We start from the raw sequence: 24,706 nt of genomic DNA on the forward strand, positions 1-24,706 counted from the left end.
GCTGAAGGTCAATGCCTTTCATATTAAGTTCTGTCATACAGAGCTTCAGTTAAATTACTTCAAAAGAAGTTGACAGATTGTGAATAAGAATAGGTTGCTATTCTGCCAATAAGAGTTGGTATTGACAACTAAAGTAATGTCACTAGTCACTACTGAGTTAAGGTCATGTTCTAATGACTCTCCCCATGAACATCAAAAAGGTCTTCTTGTAGAAGGTATCACAAATATTAATCTACCTCAGGTGGATTGAAAATAATAGACATGTCTCTGGTGCATATCAACCCTCAAAAGTAATGAAGGAAATATTTTACAGACTGAGAAGTGTCATATTCAGCAGAAAGATAATAATTCTAATAGGTTGCTCTTTTTCTTTATCATAAAGGCTATTGTATTTTATTAAGTGTTGGTTTCTACCAAAATTATTACCATCAGTCTTAGAAATAGCATTTCCACAGACTCACTTTCTTAAACTATTTTGACATTTTGAGTATTCCTTATCATTTTACTTCATCTAATTAAACCTGTGGCCCAATAGCAAACTGTTCTCTCCCCTGCCAGGGCATATGATGTAGTCATTTGTTTCTAATACGTTTTAAACATCCTAGGTAGTATTTGTGTAGGCACATAAAATGTGGCTCACAGTTTAAGCTTTTCTATGTTCTGTTTGAAAAGAGGGGCCTGAGACAGAGTCCAGATGGACTGGGCTAAGTGCTGAGTTATATAACTCATGGTAAATCTCAGAGTAGGAAAAAAAAAGTCTCTTTTTTTGGTGACGGAAATAATCAAATCAGGGAAAGTGATTAAATCCATCAAATAATCAAATCCATCCTCAGAAGGATTATCTCCAAGATATGTTCTTAGATCATATTTCTTTCTGAGTATCAAATTTTCTAGTGATATGATTTCCATCTTGGATCCTGGCCAAGGCAGTAGGATAAAATGGAAGGATTTAGAAAGGAAAAAATAAAGAGAGGTAGATCACTTTGATCTATCTTTAGGGTTTGCTGTCTTAATAGACATTTCTTTTTGAACAGGAGTTTTGTGGATGAGAAAAACTGAGGTTCATACTTCCCTTTTTTCCTAACTTGCTCCATACTTCCACTCAGTGATATGTAAAACCTACCTGACAAATACATCACAGTACCTGGAATAAAATTGGAAACTGCATGTTCCTACAGGAAGGAATGTAGTAAATTTACCCTTAACTTGTACAGCTTATTTATCCAAATACTTTTGTTCTCATTCATATTCAATACTGTGGGTGTCCTAAAGGTTAATATGTATTCCACATACTAATGGTCCTCTGAAATAGACACATTGTATCACTTGAGACACATTATGTCACATTATATATTTTGTGATACTTTCTAAGTTAAATATTTGAGACTCCTTACTTTCAAAGTACATGTTATTTCTTTTATTCATTTTTTGTTATTGTTGAAGAAATGTCTGTTTGTTAGACTTTATGGCATGAATTTATAACTGTCCCCACATACTGTTTAGTTTCTGTCTATATAGTATATGGACAGTCAATAAAGGAGTTTCAAAAACTCATTTATAAGTTGGTGTAGAAGGTAGAGTAAATTTTCCCATATAATCAATGTAATAAATTATGGTTCTCCAGTCAGATTTTACTGATGTAAGTTCTATACTCTGGGATCATTGACATTAAAATGTATAAGAGAATGAAAAGGGGGAGAGATCTACTCTGCCTAGGATGAACCAAATAGAATTTCCAAACCAGAGGACTGTGGTCTTGATCATTTATTCTTTTTCTTGAAAGACTTCACCTTCACGTCTTCAAACCCATTTTCTAGACCTGTACATACTCCTGTACTTCCTGGGCCTGCCCTGTATCCAACTCCATTCTCCTGTATTAGGCTTCCCCCTCCAATCTGAAATCCCTATCCTCCTCAATCATAACTTTGGTTTGTTTTTAAGAAGAAAAATTCAGTAAATGGATGGAAGAAGTCAAACCCATTTCAGTTAGACTGTGAAGGACACATAAACGTAAACTACTTTAAAGATACTGTGCTCTCTCATTCTTTTATTGTCTTCTACTTAGGATAGTACTTAGTACTTAGCATATATCCAATGATTTTAATATATAATAGTATTTATTAATTCTATATTTAATATTCATCAGTATATAATGATATATATTATATTAATTATTATTATATAGTATTTTCTATTATCTAATAATATTTTTATGGATACTTGCCTTAAACTGGTTCCTCATTTTTAAGTAAGTTGACTTAAGTTAAGGGGATTAACATATATTGACTGCCTCATATGCCCTAGATACTTCACATGTTTTATATACATTTTCCCAAATTAAAGTAAAATCCAAGGAGTAAATGTCATGTAGTTTTTAGATCAGGAAACTAAGGCTTTGTGAGTTCAAGGAATTAGGTCAAAAGGGTCACCATTAGATTTGGCATTCAAACCAAATTCTCTCTGACTTCAAATCCTGTACTGTTTCTTTTAAAATAAGCTGGAAAAGGAAATGTCTTAATAGCCAAAATTTTGATAAATGTAGCAAAATGAAAATAAAAATTTCAGAAAATATATGAGTGACTTGAGAGTCTGTCCTTAGGTTTATAGCTCCTTTACTTTCCTCCTTTCTAACTAAAGTCCTATATTTTCCAAAAGAACTATTCTCTCTGAGGATAGGCACTAGTGCCCTACGTTTCTTTACTTCCATATGAAGTTCTGCAGCTCACTTCTCACTAATACTTAAGAACTGTATTTTTAAATGAATGAATGAATAAATATTTTTTCAAATCACCAAATCGGAAGACTCATTTCTTAACTTGAAAAAAAGGTAAGAATTTTATTGATGTAATTTTTCTCTTAGAACATTCATTAGTTTATATTTTTATGTCTTTCCATGTACTGCCCTAAAATATTACCTTCCTTTCACCTAAATACTTACAAATTCTAGTTAACACTTTCTGTAGCTGACAAAGGTATGGATTTTAATAAGTACCCTGATTTTCTATGTCCTATGACTAAAAAAGTGCAAATTGCTCACAGGAAGTTTCTTCGTAGAGGAGGAATAGTACAAATTTAAGCAATTTCCTGTGATTTGCATGAAGCCAGGCAACTAATCTGAATAGTTCATGGACTTTTTGTATTAACAGAAGAGAAAGAAGAGTTCTTGCCAGAAATTGACCTGACAGTTGACTATGAAAACACAGGTTGAAATTTGGCTTCCTGGTTCTGAATTATATCTAGGAATTAAACACTTCATTTATCCTCTTCCCAGGAGATCATCTAAATGTGGTACATCAGCATTTACTCTTTTCAGACAAGCTGAGAAGAATTATACCAAGACCATTTGATTCCCTTCTGTTTTTGCTCTTAAGTACTCAAGTTCTCTCATAAAAGAGTGACTTGAAACACAAGTTTAACCATACAGAGCTTTAAGCATTAAGCCAGTCTATGTGACATTTTGAATCTGGGAGACTAACTCATTACTTCCTAGTATTTTAAATGGAACAAACTCTTCTACTGAACTGGCTTTGGTCTGTGTGACTTAAAGTGTAGTCTTGAGAGAAATGAAAATAAATCTCATGACTTAACTTTGGGGAAAAGGTGATACTTCTCTCATTCTCACCTTCCTTTCATTTTTTCTCCTAATTATTGTATTTTATCAGGTAGGGCTGGATTATGCTGCCAAATATCAGTGGATTCACATACAAAAGTGTAATTTTTGCTCAAATTGCATGAACAACATGGTTCAGCAAATTCAGTAAGAGACCCAGTCATCACAGCAGTCAGAAAGAAAAGCATCAAATCCAAATCATGCATTGACTCAACCCTCTTCATGGCAGTGAGATACCTGATTTAATCTCCCATTTTGTTGTACAAAGCAATTCTCATTACCATGACTAACTCCAAAATCAACTGAGAAGGGCAGCCTACCATGTGCACTGAAAGGCAGAGCACCGGAAATTTGTGATGATCAACATCAGTCACTATCACATGTTTCTTAAATCACACATTCCCTTTTCTCTCCCAGCAGCAGAGAGGTTGAGATCTCAAATCCTCACATTGGAAACTCTGGGACAAAGTAGACTAAGTTATTTGTTTGCTTCAGAATCTTGGACAAGTTTATAAACATCTCTATGCTTGTTTTTTCAGCCTGTACATGATAAAATCAGTCCCTCCTCCATCACAGGCAAATGTCCCATTTTTACAATGAGCGGTTTTGAGCATTTTTCCTATTACCTTCATTATTTCTTTGCCAATCCTCTACCATCTTAATTAGCTGGTTTTATATCAAGTTTCAATATCTGGAGGGCAAGTACCCATTTAGGTATCTTCAAAATTGCATACGTAATTTTGGCCTTTATTTGCTATGTAAATGTGTAAAGTTTTAAGAAAAAGGTATTTAACATTTATATTGAAGTTAAATGTTAGGGACAAATGTCCACTTTATGATATTGAGTCTACCTACCCACTAGTCCTAATATTTTCTGCAGATTATTCTGTGCTAAATATTTTCTAATTAACATTATAATTTTTTAATTAATCCATTAGTTATTTAGCAGCATTTCCTTTGTTTCTGAAATTACATTTTATAATTTGCTTTGTATTGATTTCTGACTTTATTGATTTGTATTTAAAGAACATTATACATATGTTACTGAATTCTTTGGTACTTATTACTTTCTTTATGGGCCAGTACATAGTTGATTTTTCTATAGAAAATATCATTTAAGAAAATATCATTTGTTGAAGGATTCCATATATGCACACTTAAAAGAATGTATTGTTTCAATGTTCTGTGTTACTATTTTAACCATACATTATCCTTTTTTGCTTAATTGTTCAGTTACTGAGATAGACATCTTAAAACAATTTTAATATGATATAGTCTTAATTTCTAATTTCCTCATTTTTTCCTTAAATATTTTGCAGCTCTTTTGTTATCTGTTAACCATTCATTCAGAGTTATTATATACTTTGGGCAGATTATTCCTTATAAGTATGTGGCTCTTTTTATCCTTATTGTGTTTAGTTTTCAATGTATTTTGTTATGATATGGTTAAAATAGTTGTTCTATTTCTTTGTTTTCTTTTATCATTTACTAGTACACGTTTTCTTCTCATTTACTTTCAAACTCTGTATTGTTACATTTTAGGTAGATCTCATTAAACCACACTTAGGTGTTTTTTGTTGTGTTTTATAATTGAGAGTCCCTCTTTCTTTAACAGATGAGTTTATGTACTGTATACTTATTTTGGCTATATTTGGTACTACTCTTATGAAGTTTGGCCAACATTCTTTCTAAATTTACTATGCTGACATATAAATATCCAATACAGTCATTTTAACCCCAATTAATAATCTGTTGTTTATTTCCCTATGAGAAAGATATTCTTTTCACTTTGCGGGGGGGTGGGGGGCATTATGGGGTAGTATTGAACATGCTTCAACACATCTCTTTGTTTACATATAGAGAGAAATCTTGGCTAGACACTGAAAACTGCTGGGCTTAAATTTGTACAGCTTTAACTTTAGCAGTCATCACTAAGCTACTGCCAAAAATGGTTGTACACATTAAAAAAATATCTCATCAGTTCTTATCTCAAAATTTCCTTATAAATAAAATGGATTCAAGTAGGTATTGAAATTCACATTACAAATTTAGGGCTTGGACACAAATGATTAATTCTAGGCTCATCAGATTACTCCATGAATGGTCCTTTTCCCAAATATTTTTAAAAGTACTCTAATTCTTGAGTGCCTGAAGATTTCTTGATTCCTCCTTGTTTGCCAAAATGTTGGCTTCCCAATAGTCTAGCCCTCCTCTATATTTGTCCTTTTTATTGTCATCTCTTGTCTGGTTTCTGCCAGAGACTTTCCTCTTCTCCTGTGATTTTTGTAATAGGCCATTTAGTCCAGTTTGCACATTGGTTCTGGCCTAAAACTGTAACAACTCCATCTTTGCTTCATCCTTTCCAATATCATCAACCTTTAGCTAGCATTGCCTTTCTGATATTTCAAATGCAACCTTAAATTAAACCAGTGGTGTAACCTAGTATTAAAAGCACTTATGTACTTTCATATTGTGTTAATACAAGTACAGAGAACAAAACATAAAAATATTACATTTGTGTTCCACATCGGTCACACTATGTAAACTAGTATTGTGCTAAATTTTGAAGGCTACATTTTAAAAGAGGAATTGACAGAGTACCTTGAAGGGCAACCAGAATGTTAAGAAGATAGAAATGTTATATGAAGCACAGTGGGAGCAAAAGATGAGAGAGAGAGAGGAACCTAGAGATTTTTCTCCCTAGAGAAAGGAGGTCTTAGTAGAGAGACATGACAGCTGTCTTCAAACATCTGAAGAGCTGTCAAGGGACAGAGAAAGAGCATAGAATTTTTCTTTGTCACTGTTGAGGGCAGAATCAGGATTAATGTGTGATTTAGAAAGACATGGCTCTCAGCACATTATAAGGAAGATACTGGTCATAGTCACGTTCATCCAATGAAGGAACCATCTGCCTTGAGACACAGTAAATCCCCCAAGAGTTCTATATGAAATAAGAACTCTTGAACTATATGAAATAAGAGGGAGCAGGATCTTTCATTAGCTTTAAAATATTTATGAACCAAATAAACTACAAATAGGAAAAAAATATATTTTAATATGTGTGTATTTGTATGAAAACAGATCCTTCCTAATATGTGTTAAAACTCCAACTATAAAATAACATTGAGGAGTTCCCGTCGTGGCACAGTGGTTAACGAATCTGACTAGGAACCATGAGGTTGCAGGTTCGATCCCTGGCCCTGCTCAGTAGGTTAAGGATCTGGCATTGCCGTGAGCTGTGGTGTAGGTCGCAGATGTGGCTTGGATCCCGCATTGCTGTGGCTGTGGCTTAGGCTGGCGACTAACAGCTCCGATTCGACCCCTAGCCTGGGAACCTCCATGTGCCGTGGGAGCAGCCCTAGAAAAGGCAAAAAAAGACAAAAAAAAAAAAAAAAACATTGAAATAAATATTTTAAGTTTTTAATATCTTCTAAAATGCTTGGACTAGTATATTGATTATAAATAATTTTTAGAATTGCTCCCCAACTTCGATGTTTCATATAGTGATTAATTATAGGTTTAAGTCACAACATGCTTCTTTCAGAAACACAATTAATTGCATTCTAATGCTAGAATACAAAAATGACATTCAATAACATTCAAAGTAAGATATAGAGTTCATATCCCTTTATCATTTAATATTATTGATTATAATAATAAAACCTATACAACTTCATGAATTAAAATGTCTTGAAAAATTCTAGAGTGCAGGTCATGAGGTCATACTGATTGAGTCTCCCAAATTTTCAGGAAATTACATTAAAATTAGCAAAACTATACTAATTCCATATAAAAATTAAGAGAAATATTTAAAAATATGATAAAACAATAGAATGAAGGTTATCATGAGATGGTAATTTAATAAATAATAATGAAAGTTAGAGGTTTAACATTACCTAAAGCAATAAAAAAGGGAGCTTAAATATTGCTAATCCTGAAGAATAGAAAGACAGATATTCTAAAGAGAAAATTTGGCATTAAGGGAAGAGGTCATTATAACCCTGAGATGTATTATTATTATTGTTATTAATTATTTAAGAATTACCCAACACAGCTGTGTGCTGACTGGCATCAAGTAGTAGATACACTCTCCCCCACAGACTAGACTTTAAATTTCTTTCAGTGTAGTTAGCAATTGTCTTAGTCTATTAGACAACCACAAGATAAATCACAGTCAAGTAATAAATTATAGAGAAATTAGTCAAAAAAGAAGGAAGAAGAGAGGCAGGGAGAGAGGGAATGTTTATACATAGTTTGCACATATGTGTGCACTACTTTTGTGGAAAAAGTAGAGGATTGTTTTATTCTAAAGCAGTTTTTTTCCCCAAAAGTGGCTATGGGAACCAGGATTTATATGTCAGTAAAACTTGCCAATGCAGTGGGCTGACAGGGTGATTAATTATTAAAACTTGTCCTGCTCCATGCCCAGTGCTGAATTCATGTGACAATTTACCTCTAAAAAAAAAAAAAGAGAGAGAGAGAGAAAAGAAAATAAGTATGAGGTGATTACTTGAAAAGGTCTTTTTGTCTTTCAGTTGCATAGATTCTATCCATGTTAAATGCTGTTTTGCCATGAGTGACCTTGTGAAAATTCCAATGACTGAAGTAGAGGTGCCCCATTCCCAGACCTTTAAGAGGTAAAATGTTTCTGTAACTAGGAATAAAAACGCAATCTCTACCCACTTCATGTTCTCTCTTTACGAATTTGGCCTACTCAGAGCACAACAAAATTGATATGAAGTTGATTGGAGCATGGGAGATACTGCTTTTGGGGGATTCCATAATAAGAAAAGAAATAGAAAACATAGCAAAGTCTTCTGGAGCATATTTATGATGACGTAGTTATCACACTAGTAACTTTTTTTTTTTTTTTTTTTTTTTTTTTTTTTTTTTTTTTTTTTTTTTTTTTTTTTGTCTTTTGTCTTTTTGTTGTTGTTGTTGTTGCTATTTCTTGGGCCGCTCCCGCGGCATATGGAGGTTCCCAGGCTAGGGGTTGAATCGGAGCTGCAGCCACTGGCCTACGCCAGAGCCACAGCAACGTGGGATCCGAGCCGCATCTGCAACCTACACCACAGCTCACGGCAACGCCGGATCGTTAACCCACTGAGCAAGGGCAGGGACCGAACCCGCAACCTCATGGTTCCTAGTCGGATTCGTTAACCACTGCGCCACGACGGGAACTCCTCACACTAGTAACTTGATCTCAAAGTCAGCAGTACTTTGGCATTTATCAAAAATGCCCCAAATTTCTTTATGAGGGTCACCTCTTAGTTTTTGTGGACCGATCTAAATCAGTCATTGTCAGCCAGACATTTGGCAATGTCTGGAGACATTTGTAGTTGTAACACTGCAAGTAAGAGAGTCTACTGGGACTTCTTAGTAGAGGGGAGAGAAGCTGAAAGTCCTATAATACACAAGTTAACCCCCACAACAACAACAACAAAATATCTGGCCCAAAATATCAGTAGCACCATATTTGAGTAAGGCTTGCTTAAATACAAATTTTCATTCCTTTCTTTTTCTCTTCTGCAGATGTAACTGCCTCCAGAAACCAAATGATAAGATGCAAAACATTTTTTGAGAAAGATTATTAAGAATTATGTTACCATTTATGAAGTATCATTGTTCTAGTCAAAGTGATTTAGAGTATTACTCCATCACATAAAGGGCATTATCTCAATTAGACTTCCAGTATTTTGAGAACAAACATGAAGAAATATATCCCCAAATTTAACTTGACTGGGAATTTTTTATTATTTCAGTAATTCACTAAATCATTTGGAATCATTTTGTCGACAGTACTGTACACTAATGTGTGTATTTTACATATTTGCTTGCAATTTCCATATATTGGAATCCTTTTGTAGGCCAGGCAATGTATTATTTGCTTTGAAGTATGCTTTCTCAGTTAATTTTCTTTTTTTTCTTTTTTTCTTTTGCTTTTTAGGGCCACACCTGCAGCATATGAAAGTTCCCAGGCTAGAGATCTAATCAGAGCGGCAGCTGCCAGCCTATGCCAGAGCCACAGCAACACCAGATCTGAGCCATGTCTGTGACCTACACTGCAGCTCACAGCAATGTCGGATCCTTAACCCACTCAGCGAGGCTAGGGATCAAACCCACATCCTCAGGTATACTAGTCTGGTCTTTAACCCGCTGAGCCATAACTAGAACTCCTTGGTTAATTCTCAAAATAACTATGTAGGGTAGAATTACTTGTGTAAACATTCTGCAGTGAGAAAATTGAAGGTACAACTAGACTTGCACATCTACAGGCATACCTCATTTTATTTCTCTTCACTTCATTGTACTTTGCAAATATTCTGTTTTAGGCAAAATTGAATGTTTGTGGCAACCCTGGCTTGAGCAAGTCAATCATTACTATTTTTTTTTCCAAAAGCCTATGCTCATTTCATGTCACTGTATCTTATTTTGGTAGTTCTTGTAATCTGTGATCCCTGATCTTTGATGTCATGGTGATCTGTGATCCCTGATCTTTGATGTCATGGTGATCTGTGATCCCTGATCTTTGATGTCATGGTGATCTGTGATCCCTGATCTTTGATGTTATTACTTATTACTATGACTCATTGAAGACTCATATGATAGCATTTTTTAGCAATAAAGTACTTATTATGGTATGTGCTTTTTTTAGATGTAATGCTATTGGACATTTAATAGACTACAGTATAGGATAAACATAACTGTTACATGCACTGGGAAACCAAAAACATTGTGTGACTTGTTTAGTTGCAATATTTGCTTTATTGATGTGATCTGGAACCAAACCTGCAATATCTCCAAGGTGTGCCTATTTATGATAAATGAGCTACAAAGCTATGATTCAAATTCTGATCCTATGAATTCAAAATAATTTTCTTCTCACTTTTACAGACCAGTAATGGAAGCACATGAACACAAATATAAATAAAAAAGGGAAGAGAAGAGAATAAGAGAGGGGAGTCTTAGGAAGGCACATTAGGCTTCTGATAAGATCTTACTTCTCCAGACACAAGGTATAGTGAAAATACAAAAAAAAAAAAAAAAAAAAGAGAGAGAGAGAGAGAGAGAACATCAAGGAGTGAATGAGTAACTATGCCTGCTTGATATGGGAGTGAGGGCTAGCACCAACCATTACCCCTCAACATATTTCAAAATCAATAGTGTCCTAATCCATTGCTAAATATGGTGTACTCATATCATAGAATCTGAAAATAAGATAAATCATTTCTCACTGGTTATAAGGGAAGAAAGGTAGTGTTAACTGCAAAGAATTTCAAGAACCCCCTATATTATTCAAACAGAAAAGACACATAAGGAATTTTAAGGTAAGAGAATAGCATGAGCAAACCATGGGAACAATTTTAACAATATTAACACATTGCCATAATGATGTGAACTATGACATGTTTAGATGGAAAGAGGCTAAGAGGGATGGATAGTATTAATAATACCACAAAGCCTTTTTGGCCAAAAAGTGTTTTGATGCTATTTAAAGGAAAAGGGGAAGCACTTTAAAACTCTGTTCAAAAAGATGATTGATTACTTGATTATTCTTTTGAAATAAGGCTGCTCAGTCTCTGAAGTCAGATTTCTATTTCTGCTACTTAGAGCGTGACTTTGGGCAAATGAATTTTTTAACCTTAAAGCAGGAATAATACTATTACCTACACCACTTTGAGAGTGTGTGTGTGTGTGTGTGTGTGTGTGTGTGTGTATGTAATCAATAAGATAGCCTATATTAGATTGTGCCTGACACATAGTATAGAATGAATGGAAATGATCATTATCAATAACACCATAATAATACGTATTACATTTATTTTTTGTTTTGGAAATCTCACCTTGAGTACATTCCAGAGAAAGCTTTTTAGAATAGCTTGGCAAAAATATAGACACTTTTTAAGATGTCATTGGCCTATACAGATAAGAAATTTAGATAACTTGAAATAAGTCAATAAAATGCGCTGAAGAAACTTGTTCAGATGAAGTAATGATAAATAGCAGATTTTATTGACCAGGTGAATATGGGAAATGAAGGAAAGAACTTATTTTTCTATATTTGAAAAACTGAATATTTTATCCATTGATATGGGGGTATAAGAAAAGCAGGGTGATGGTAGAATATGGTGAGTTCAATTTTGCACATGTTGCATCTAAAGGTTCTGTTAGAGGATTGAGTAAAAACATCCTTTAGTTTTTGGAACACATGGGGCTTCATCTCAGAATAGAGAATGACATTGGACATAAAGACTTGAGTTTTCACTAAATTAGGTGGGGAAAAGGGTATTTTCTCAGGGGAGGGAGATCACTTCTGGAATACTCTTGCCTCAATTCATCTCCCAGTCCATCCCACTCCCTCCTCCTCCCCCTTGGCAACCACAAGTCTGTTCTCCATGCCCATGAGTTTGTTTCTTTTCTGTAGATAAGTATATTTGTGCCATATTAGATTCCAGATATACGTGATATCATATGGTGGTTGTCTTTCTCTTTCTGACTTACTTCATTTAGTATGAGAGTCTCTAGTTCCATCCATGTTGCTGCAAATGGCATTATTTTGTTCTTTTTTATGGCTGAGTAGTATTCCATTGTGCATATGTACCACATCTTCTTAGTCTAGTCATCTGTCAATGGACATTTAGGTTATTTCCATGTCTTGGCTCTTGTGAATAGTTCTGCAATGAACCAAGTGGTACATGCATCTTTTTCAATGAAAGTTTAGTCTGGATATATGCCCAAGAGTGTGATTGCTGGATCATATGGCAGTTCTACATATAGTTTTCTGAGGTAACTCCATACTGTTTTCCATAGTACTTGTACCAATTTACATTCCCACCAACAGTGCAGGGGCATACCTTTTTCTCCACACCTTCTCCAGCGTTTGTTATTTGTAGACTTACTAATGATGGCCCTTCTGACTAGTGCGAAGTGGTACCTCATTGTAGTTTTGATTTTCATTTCTCTAACAATTAGTGATGTTGAAGATTTTTTCATATATCTATTGGCCATCTCTATGTCTACTTTGGAGAAATGTATATTCAGGTCTTTTGCCCATTTTTCAATTGGATTGTTGGTTTTTTTGCTCTTGAGTTGTATGAGTTGTTAGCATATTTTGGAGATTAAGCCCTTGCCAGTTGCATCATTTGAAACTATTTTCTCCCATTCCATAAGTTGTCTTTTTGGTTTTTTTTTATGGTTTCCTTTGCTGTGCAAAAGCTTATCAGTTTGATTAGGTCCCACTGGTTTATTTTTGCTTTTATTTCTGTTGCCTTGGGAGACTGACCTGAGAAAACATTTGCAAGGCTGATGTCAGAGAATGTTTTGCCTATGTTCTCTTCCAGGAGTTTGACGGTGTCTTATGTTTATGTCTTTAAGCCATTTTGAGTTTATTTTGTGCATGGCATGAGAGTGTGTTCTAGTTTCATTGATTTACATGCAGCTATCCAGATTTCCCAAGACCACTTGCTGAAGACGCTTTTTCCCATTTTATATTCTTGCCTCCTTTGTTGAAGATTAATTGACCATAGGTGTCTGGGTTTATTTACGGGTCCTCTATTTTTTTTTCTATTGGTCCATCAGTCTGTTTTGGTACCAGTACTACACTGTCTTGATTACTGTAGCTTTGTACTATTGTCTGAAGTTTGGGAGAGTTATGCCTCCTGCTTGGTTTTTGTTCCTCAGGATTGCTTTAGAAATTCTGGTCCTTTATGGATCAATATTAATTTTTGGGTTGTTTTTTCTAGTTCTGTGAAAAATATCATAGGTAACTTGATAAGGATTGCATTTTATCTATTTTTTTATTTTTATTTTTTTTTGTCTTTTTGTTTTTTTCTAGGGCCACACCTGCAGCATATGGAGGTTCCCAGGCTAGGGGTTTAATCAGAGCTGTAGCCGCTGCCTATGCCAGAGCCACAGCAACTTGGGATCCGAGCCGTGTCTGCGACCTACACCACAGCTCACGGCAATGCTGGATCTTTAACCCACTGAGCAAGGTCAGGGATTGAACCCACAATCTCATGGTTCCTATTCAGATTCGTTAACCACTGAGCCACGACAGGAACTCCAAGGGTTGCATTTTAGGATTTAGGAATTATGATGCAGCTGGTGAATAGCTTACAGCCAGCTGTTCCATTAGAAATGGAGGGGAGGAGAGGTGAGGTGGACCAGGATGTCATTACTGTAATGGTGTGTGTGCATGTATGTGTAGAGAGATAGCTGTATGCATATTTTCATATACTTCTTCATCTTAAGAGTTTTTTAAATCAAAGAAAATCTTCTTAGCAGTCCTATTAAAATTATTCTGAGGTAGGATATTTTTTTCTTAATGTAGTAAACAGTGATATAGAACTTATGTGTTCTTTTATTTTTTATATTGCTGATATCAGTAACCTTATTTAACTTACACATGGTAATTCAGAAACAAACTCCTGGTCAGACACAGATGACTTTTAACAAACTACTAAGAATATATTGCATAACACAAGTCTGTAAGTGAAACATGAAAATTAAAGAAATACATACTCTGTTATATTTTGTATTTTTTTCAGGGATTTCCTTTCCTTAAGAGGGATAATTTTTGGTCTTTATGTGAAACCAAATCTTTATGTGGTTTACTCACAGCACGTGAAACTTTAGACAGATCTCTTCGCAAAGAAATGTCATGTTCTAGCCAAACACTGCAAATAACTGTAGACAGATAACTTATTTAAACTTCTACTCACATATTTTGAATACTTCTTTTTTGTCCTGAATTGCACTAGGCTCTGCTAATACTTAAAGCAGTGACTTCAAAAAGAATAGGTCAAGCAGTATCTTATTGTTGCTTTTGTAACTTACAGCATGTTATTGTGAACCTGAATATTTAGTCAGCATCAAAAGTTAATAAAAGATAAATAGATCCAATAAGGTATTCTTCTAAAGAGTGTTGTTTCTGGAACACTTAGCTCATGCTTTTTCAAGGAGCACAGGGTAAAATCATACATGATTGGGCTATAGTCTAATTTATGGGTGAGTCTAAAACAATTTTAGGAGCTTAACACTGCAATAGCCCTTTGGGGTATTAACTCTGTCAACTGGCTTTCAAATAAGAAAATTGATAGCTCTATTATGAAGGCATGTGAAATATCAAATACATGGACTGGATGTAATACTTAACTGCTTTATGAGGTGACCAAAAACTGCTGACTGATTTGTTGGCTTAAATCTTGCTGAATGGATCCCCTTAATTGCCTTAAGAATATTCTACTAAATAATTCAAAAGAATTGGATCTAAAAGCAAAGAAATGTATAAATTGAAATGGATTGTATTTAAATTAGAAAGCGTTTTTTGAGGCAAGGTTTAATGCAAAAACAGAATTTCAACCATACTTAAATAAATTGAATAAGAAAGAAGAAATAAATTTTTGCTCAGATATTTCTTGGTTCTTTCTTAATCATTTCCTCCACACTGAGACTGTTATATTTATAGCATATTTTTTTAAAATCAAAGTATTCTTAGAGTATATTGTACCTAGTGGCAAGTCAATAACCAAATTGGGCAAAAAGAATAATTAAACATGTACTATGTGTCAGGCATTTTGTTAGGTATTCAGTATCCATGGTGGAAAAAAAACACAGTCCCTGCCTTAAATCAGCTTAAATATCTAATAAGCAATGCAGGTAACTTCAAATAAATTTCATCGTGAAGGTTTTTAAAGACATTATGTTATACTGTCTTTAAATAACTTTTTCAAAAAGGACTTAAGGCATCTTACATAAACACAAGTGCACATTACTGTGAAATAACTAAATAGTTGCAGCAATATATAATGGAGGTGAACATAAGGTTAAACCACTAAATGCATGTAGTAAATTCCTATAAATTCACCAAAGGTGGGAAATATAATTGATTCTCAGCTTTCTGGCCCCAAATTTAATATAACTTAGGGGAACTGGTTAAGATATTATGGTCTGAAATTGGTAGGTAAAATTAATAGCTCCAGAAGTGCGTAGACCATTTTTTACCACCTTTAAAAATTCTCCTTAAAATTTCTCTGTAAAAATTGTTAGATTCACCTTCTTGTGACTCATCTCCTCCCACTCATGACAGGTTGACCAGTTGGCAATTCTCTGAAGTCCTCCATTATATCCTACCCACCTCATATAACCCAAATTGCATGGGCTCATGGGCTCTGTCTTACCTGAGGGCAGTCTCCAGCTTCTAACATATTAATTCATTCCTCCATACTTACTAACAGAATAATGTGAGTGGGTGACTGGGAAAAATAACTGGATGTTTCTTGGGATTGCCCTAACTGATATTTAAATTACTGGCTTCTCTGTCCTGCCATATGAGGGAGAAACTTAGTGAGCCATCAAAGGAGCCCACAGAATTTTCCACAGAAGCAAAAAAGTATCCCTTTTACCCTCTGCTGACTAGTTATATTCACTCTACATACTATGTGCATGCATAAAGAAAAAAAAAAAAAACAATGATAGAAAAGGAACTTGTCTCAGAAGTTCCTAAGATTATGTATCCTTAAAACATGACATTTTTACTCTCCCCTGTTTCCTGCCTTTAGGGATTCCTGGGATCATATATGATGGCATTTTGTTGAAATTAATTAATAAAATAAGAAAAGAAGTGTGACTACCCTGCACACATTCAGAACTTGCTCATAATCAAGTCATTGCCTATGGAAATATATTGTGAAATTGGACTGGGTATGTGAGGGTAAAAGCTTTTGCAAAGTAAAATGAAATACATCCTGACAACATCTATCATGTTCTGCCTTGCCTTTACCTTGGAACACAGAAGGTACTTGATTCTGAATGTTTGCAGGCAGTATAGTTATAATGCAACCTGCAGAGTGGGAGGTCTAGTGTAACACTACAGGTGCACTTGGTAGGAGCCTTCCCCAACCAAATTCCATTTTTTTGTGTGTATTATTCTTACCTTGTTTTGATTGAAAAAACCTCTAGCATCCAAAAATAAAATAAACCAAAACAACAGAAGTAACTTCTCAATACATTAAAGCCCTACAGAACCCTGAAGAAAAAGTAATCCCTAAAGAGCACCTAAAGAAAATGATTTTTACCCATACTCTAAGCCTTATGCTTAATCCCAGTGAAAATTTGTTCAAACAGTTATTTTTGTGCTTATTAGATTACTTAAATTGTGAGATAAAAAGCTCATGTCAGAATAGAATAATGATGAAACAATGATAGTGTTTTTCTTCTCTGTAAACTTTCGTCGAGGAATCTTTAATTACTACTCTATGGAAGAAACTTTCTGGCTTAAAAGAAAAGGGATATCATCTATCTTCTCACATTAATTGAATGATCAAAACCTGAGGAAAATTTTACTCAAATAATATCAAGATTAAGATGCTGAAATCATTGGTGAGCAGAAATTAATACTACATTTGCTTAGCTATTTGATAGCCAATCTGAGATGAGATGTTAGGGACCAAGAACAAGACAGATTATTAAGTTCAAAGAGAGTTTTCAGAAAATCTTTTTGACTAGCCTTATTTTAGAAAGGAAAGAATTGTCATTTTTGTCTAACTAATAGTAATAATAATAATAACAATAGAAAGTGATTATTTCAAGTATATAAAGCCACTTTTTGAAATTTTTTTTTAATTTGAAAATTTTAAAATGAAAGTACTGACATGGGAATACATAGTACTAAATTAGCCTACATTACAAGTTAATTTTGGCAGTAAATTTATTTGCATTTTTATTATAACATAGTTTAGATAAATGATGGAGGTATCCCTTTCTCTATTTGGGATTCATTTTATTACATGGAGCTCTGAATCTCTTTCACATTTCAATTTAACATAGTTAACAGCTGCATATTCTCTTAGTCTCTGACCTTCGTTGATTCCCAGGCTACAGATTTTCCTGTCTTTGATGATAATAGCAATTTATTTTTTCCTCTCATAGTATTTAACATAGTTATTTTATACTCAGTGATAGAAAATCTTGTTTACTGTCTCTGACCATTAAACTTAACTCTCAGAAAATCGAGATCATCAGACACTGACGTCCAAAAATGTTCTGTTTCAGTGCATGTTCTGATCCCCTTCCTCTGATAACCATATTAAAACCCTTCAACTCTCAATGCCCAGTCAGATAATGCAATATAGGACCAAATAAGTTACACAGAAGTGACAAGGCAAATTTTCATGCTGTTGAGGCATTTCTTAGATTAATTCAAAATTAGATTTGATATCATTTAAATCCATTCTGTTTTTAAAAGATAATTATTTTTATTTCAGCAACTTAAAGACATTATCCCATCATCTCAAATACTTATTGTTGCTGATGAAAAATTAATTTATATTCCTTTGTAAGTGCCTTCTTTGCTTTCAAGCAATTTTTGATATTCTTGACAATTTGTGATTCAGTTGTGGAATTATTTATTTATTTGCTTTTTAGGGCCACACTCACAGCACATGGAAGTTCTCAGGTTAGGGGCTGAATCAGAGCTACAGCTGCCGGCCACAGCCACAGCCACACCCACAGCAACAGCGTGATCCTAGCCACATCTGCAACCTACACCACAGCTCAGGGCAAGCCCCCAACCAATGAGCAAGGCAAAGGAGCGAACCAGCATCCTCATGGATTCTAGTCGGATTCATTTCTGCTGCACCAATATGGGAACTCCCATTTTTGGATTTATTAATCATCTTTAGGACTGAGTATAATTGTTTAAGTCTTAAATAAATATTATTTCTTTGTTAATTCTCAATTTTTATGTATTTATAGTAGGAATACACTAGAGTTTCTGAAACTAACCTTGTGTATCTCAAACTTTCTTGTGTGTTTTCCATTCTAATCCTATTTAAGTTCTCTAAAATTTCCTCAATTTATATATTATATTATATTGGTCTTTAACCTTGTTGGATCTCTCATTTTCAACTTTTCTATCAAAATGTTCTAAACAGAACTTTTTATTTTTTTATTTTTATATTTTTTTGCCATGCCCATGGCATGTGGAAGTTCCCAGCCAGGGATTGAACCATACCATCGCAGCGGCCTGAGCTGCTGCAGTGACACCACCAGATCCTTAAACCTTTGTACCACAAGGGAACTCCCAATAAGAACTTTTTAATTGCTCATTTTTTAGCCTGTTTCTATTTGACAGATATGCCATCATCTCTATAGTAGTAAGTGCTTTATGTAGTGATTGACTGTGTTGCACCAGGCACTGAGAGCTTTAACTGTCTTAAATCCCACATCAACTCCATGAGTTATCCTTTATTATAAATTGGGAAACTGAGATGGAGAGGGTTAAGTGACACATCTAAGGTCACATAGATAGTGACGAATCCTCTTAAGATTTCTACTTTATTGATTTACAGAATTGTCTGATCTTTCTCTATAATTTGCCCATTTTTATTTTTAAAATGTCACCAACCTCTTTAGTATTCTACACATATTACATTTTCGTTAAGGTTCCTTTCAGATTACCCTAATTCTTAATCATAAATCCTCCTAGTTATTCAATGTATAGTTGTCTTCTTTAGCACTGAGCCTTCTCATATATCCACTGGTTACACATTATGTGGTCAGAGCATTCAAATTGCACGGAGTTACATCTCAGGAATCTCGTGGGGGTGTTGTGTTTGTATTTACCATTCAGAGCATGTTTTCCTGGTTTCCTCTGCCTCTTTTCTACTGGGTTCACCAATATTGATATAGATTGTATGTGAGATTTTTATACTTAAGGTTTCTGTACTATATGTTTTGCACAAAGTTGATCCTCAAAACTCTATTTTAGTCCCAGGGTATCAATTATTCATGACTTCATTTCTCCTTACTTCCAGAATACAACTGTAGTTCAGCATTTCTATGTGAGGTCATCACTTCCTGAAACCCAGCTTCAGACTGTGATCCCAATTCTTGCTCCACAGTGTACACTGTCCTTGCTCTCATTTTGTAGGTGTTTAAACTTCAACATACAAGTTTATATATCTGGTTATAGTACCTATTGTTTGCTCTGTTTTTATGCCTGGTTGACAAAATGATTATGAGATGCGTTTTCTTGTGGTAGTGTTTTGTTTTTTGTTTTTGAGCAATTAGTAATTTCCTTTCCATGCCTGTTGTCCCAGAGATATGTTTTTAATATTTTAAATATATAAATCATTTAGCATTTTCTATAACTGGAACCAGAAAACCATTTTCCATCCTGTTCAATCTAACATCTTGGTCAGAAGAACATCCTTTTAAATATAAATCTGTTGGACAGTGAATCTTTTCTAGGAAGATAAAAAAAAAACTTTTCTGGATGAATGGCTGTGGCTTTGAACGTTCAATATTTGCCTCTCTCTTGAAACCAAAAGATATATTTGTTTTTAATATAGAAATTTAATGCTTTTTTCTTTGTTATTTCAATTCTAGAGAGGAGTCAATTACATCTCATCATGAACAATAGGAAAACAGAAAAAAATGTTCAAATTTTACTGTTTCATAGAGATATGAATATATTCCTCAACGTTTATTTTCCATTGACTTTGATAGTCTGGAATCAGGCATGATGTATTTGCAGAAAGTCTCAAGCAAAATGAGTGGCTTTTGGTAAAATGTGAGAAGTAAATTTTTTCAGCTCTATCTATCTACCATCTATTTATCTATATTCTTTTTCAAATTTGTGTCCATTATGTATTATTTAAAGACATTGAATATAATTCCCTGTGCTATATAGGAGGTCCTTGTTGTTCATCTATTTTATACATAGTGGTGTGTATATATTAATCTCAAACACATAATTTATCTCCCCACCATCCCCTCTGATAACCACATTTTTTTTCATGTCTGTAAAGCTATTTCTATTTTGTAAATAAGTTCATTTATACTATTTTTTTAGATTCTCTATATAAATGACGTCATTTGATATAGGTCTTTGGCTTACTTCACTTAATATGATAATCTTTAGGTCCATCCACATTGCTGCAAGTAGCATTACTTCATTCTTTTTTATGGCTGAGTCCATTGCATATACATACTACATCTTCTTTATCCATTAATCTGTTGATGGACATTTAGGTTGCATCCAAGTCTTGACTATTGTAAACAGTGCTGCTATGGACATTGGGGTGCATGTATCTTTTCAAATTAGTTTTCTCAGGATATATGCCCAGGAGTAGGATTGCAGGATCAAATGGTAGCTCTATTTTTAATTGTTTAAGGAACCTCTTCTCCATAGTGGCTGTATCAATTTACATTCCCACAAAAAGAGAATATCTATTAGAAAGTCTATGTGTGTATATATTGGGTAAGAGAAATTTCTGTGTGCTAGACTGAATCTGAGCTGGAGACATCTAAAAACATTTCAAGAAGTCATACAATGGCAAAGAAAAAAAGAAACTTTAGCCAAGTTGTTTCTCTTTAACACAGTTTCCCTTTATTCCCATCAAACATCTGTCAGGTATATTACATGTAGAAGAATTAAATAGAATAAAGAGTATTCCCAATTTTTTTATTACAATTTTTGTTAAGACCCTATTAGTAGAGCAGGAAGAAATGACAGGGCAGTGCATCCTCTTTTAAATAATTTCTGAATATTCAGATGCCTCTTCAGGGGTCAAAGCCTGACAATATTGTGCTTCAAATTTCCATGGGTCAAAATAAACCAGTAAATTATTGTGTGCCAATTCAATGTAAGATTTATTTTATTGTTTAAGTTTCTTACTTTAGTAGAAACACAAAAGGGATAATTTAAAAAAGATCTTCAACTAAATGTTGTATTTCAAGAGGTCCTTGAATGAAAATCTAAAGAACTTTCTCCTTTGTATTTATTTGTGTGTTCAATGTTATAGCAAGTGTAGAGAAAATTTGGAACTGGCAAATCATCAATTTAATTTGACAAACATTTATTTAATGGGAGCTCTGTTCCAAGCATCATGATAACTTTTCTGAGTGTTTAAGATGAAGTCTGTGCTTTGGAAGAGCTCCATGCTATGGATGAGATATATGTATAAGCAATTAACTTGGAAACAATGTACTAAGTGTTATAATAGCACCTTATAAAATACTCTCAGAACAGAACTGAAGAATTAATTACGCTCATTTTAGGGTGATCAAAGTTGAATCAGTAAAGCATGCTGGGATCACTTGAGGAGGGAAGGGTTAAATTTCACTATGGCTCCAAATATTCTGATACTTCTCTTGCGGTATGGGGGAAGGAGGCTGTACTTCTGCTAGTAAAAGTAACTGCCCATGGCTACATTGATTTCCTGCAATTTATGACAATAAGTTATAGCACTCAGGTACATTGAAGACCTTCCCCCAAATCACTAACTATGACTGGCTTATTACCTCAATGTGGAGGAAGCAGAAACCTGGAGGGAAAAAAAAGAGTCATCTGAATGCAGAACCACAAATACACTTGTGCTTGTAATTCATTCATTTATTTAATACTTACTATAAAGGTTTTGAGTTAATTTCTCACTTTGTTCAAGTATGCTTATATGTCAACCCATACATCAAAATGTTCTTGATCTTCTGATAGAAAGAGGATTCTTTTCACTCTTTATTACCTCATTCTCCATTTTTAACACAACCTGACACACTGTGCATTTATTTCCTTGCTTGTTTTTTGTTTCCATCCTACTAGAATACAAGCTTCCCGAGACCAGAGGTTTTACCTGTTTTGCTTACTGTTATATTTCCAAAGCCTTGAACAATGCCTATATATGGTAGATGCTCAGTGAACATTCACAGAATCCCTGATCGACTTTTGAATTAATTATAAATTAATATAACTTTTCCCTAAGAGACATAACAATACAACCTGTAGGTCATCTAACTATGAAAACTATGACACTCCACCCAGTTGCTTCCTATTTTTGCAAATAAAGTTTTATTGGAACACAGCCACAGATATTCATTTAAGTGCTGACTATAATTCTTTCCTGCTCCAATAGTTGAGTTGAATAGCTGTGATGGGGAATGGGTAGCCTGCAAATCTGAAAATATTTTTTTACTTGGCCTTTTATAGAAGTTTGCTTACCTAAGAGAACATAAAAGCAGCAGTCCAATGAAAAGACTGTTGCATTGCTTCTAGCAAGCAGGGCTGATGGTGTTCACTGAGTGAGATATATTTGATGAGATTTATTGAATAAACATTGGGAGTGATACAAAAAAGGGGCAAATAAGGAACAGTTCTGTCCCACAGAAGGATACTAGAGGTGTTACAGAAGTAGTCAGTGGTACCTCCAGGTGGTTGAGAATTTTGCATAATAAGTGGTCTAAATCACTAGAGGACAGGGAGTTAGTTTCATGATCCTGGTGCATACTCTACAAATGGTACTCATTTCAATCACTGTGCTTGCTTGGTAATTAAAGGTGTCATTATCCCCACTGGGAACCACTTTCCTCCTCAAAATTGTTCTAGAGACATGCATTTCTTCCACAATCTTTCCTCTCATGACCAAATTATGTGTTTTATTTATAGGGAATATTAAAGTAGAAATATTGGTGGCAGGTGATTTATGGGCTGTGGAGAAAGCCCCTGTGGATTTAACAGAGTAAGAGAAGTTCACTAAATGAACTAGAAACTAAAGATAGATCCCAAATGAGTTCTGGGAAAACTTGGGATAACCTCAAAGACTGTTTGCACTGAAACTTGAATAAGGAATAAATGACCATAAAAAGATGTACATTTTTATCCTGCATATTAAAAATATTAATTACAAATATAAGTATTAAAGTTCTTCAGATAATATTTAGAAGTAAATATACAGCTGACATGCACATAGAATTTCTTCAGTAGAACTTTGTTGACAAGGACTCCGCCACGATATATATATTTCAGTATAATTCTGAAACCATGATTAAAAACATATATTTTACTTTATTTTATTAAATATGTATTTTTAAATTAGCATTTTGATTTTTTTGTTGTTGTTGAGCTATCACTAGGTAGGAGTATCATTTCTAGATCGAAATCTTGCATCTGGTCCTAGTCTTATCCCACTGATATCTTGGAAAAATCATTTACCTGCCATTTTTTTTTTCACTCTGCCTTTTCACAAAATCTTATAAGACTTTACCAAACCTTATGCAACACGAAGTATAAGGCCTTGGAATCAAAAGTCATTAATTACAGAGCCTGGAGAAAAATCCAAAAGTGCTGTATTTGAGTACAGGGTTTTGAAATCCAGATGGATCCAGCTTTATAAACTGGTCCCATCATATAACTCATTCAACAGATTATTTAAATTCTCTGAATCTTCAGTTTTTATCTATAAGAAGACACAAATGTCTATTTCCTATATAGATATAGGCATTTAATATATTTTTGTGCATAAATCATTAAGCACAGGTTCTGGTACATAGTAGGTAAGCAATAAACAATATCTTACATAATTGTTGCTCTGAAATTTTGCTGACTTTTCACTTTTGAACTTTGCTGGGCCTTCTTACACCATGATATTTTTATTTTTTCCCAAGTTATGATCCCTCATTTCCCCTTTTTCGTGGATATACTATATGTGTTTGTTCTCCCATTAACTGGTACACTATCCTTGACCCGTTGTTCCTTTAGCTGAACCTGTGTCATCTATGCTGTATTTCTTCGGTCTTGCCATTTCCAGAAGACTGTAAAGATTTGTATCTAATTCCTCCTAGACTGCTAGAATCTATTCACTTATGAAACCCCAGGGAAGGTGTTACATGTAAGTATGACCACATTTTAAAATGTCAGGGATAATTTGGTAATCAAAGTGAATGCTATCAGTAATTACAGCAAGGTATTTGGTGTAACTAGGGCCCTTTAGGGCAAATGGGTATGCATGGTCCTCATACTTAGAAGCAAAGTTACTTCTGAAATTTTACTCGAAAGCACAGTATGATGCATTTCCTCACTGCCATCTATCATTCCAAACCTTGAAAATCGTTTCGTTTTCTAAAAAGTTCTGATTGGTATGATCTCTGCACTCTCAGATCAGTTTTATGTAGTTAAATGGGAACTAGCTCAAAGCCCCAAGTATCTGCAATTGAATGATACAGGTGATAGTCTCAACAGCAGAAAACCCAAAGGAACTATAAGGCCAGGTAATCACTGACTCTGTGTTACCAAATCACATCGACCATTTTGACAGTGGG

At 34.3% G+C, this 24,706-nt stretch overlaps 1 long non-coding RNA gene across 2 annotated transcripts in view; it reads left to right on the top strand.

Moving 5' to 3' along the window:
• LOC106509856 (uncharacterized) overlaps positions 1-24,706 on the top strand; it is a 967,706-nt gene that overhangs the window by 870,654 nt on the left and 72,346 nt on the right. The window contains exon 4 of one of the 2 annotated variants that reach the window (XR_014842306.1): positions 24,147-24,276. The exons of the other annotated variant lie outside the window; for it this stretch is intronic. This is a non-coding gene — a long non-coding RNA (uncharacterized LOC106509856). The remainder of the gene's footprint in view (positions 1-24,146; positions 24,277-24,706) is intronic. 2 annotated transcript variants of the gene reach the window in all.

This window comes from Sus scrofa, chromosome 3 (genome assembly GCF_054392235.1).
Source record: "Sus scrofa isolate SSC_HxYL_T2T_F1_AM1 chromosome 3, Sscrofa_HxYL_maternal_Yorkshire_Landrace_v2.0, whole genome shotgun sequence".
NCBI classification, from domain to species: Eukaryota; Metazoa; Chordata; class Mammalia; order Artiodactyla; family Suidae; genus Sus; species Sus scrofa.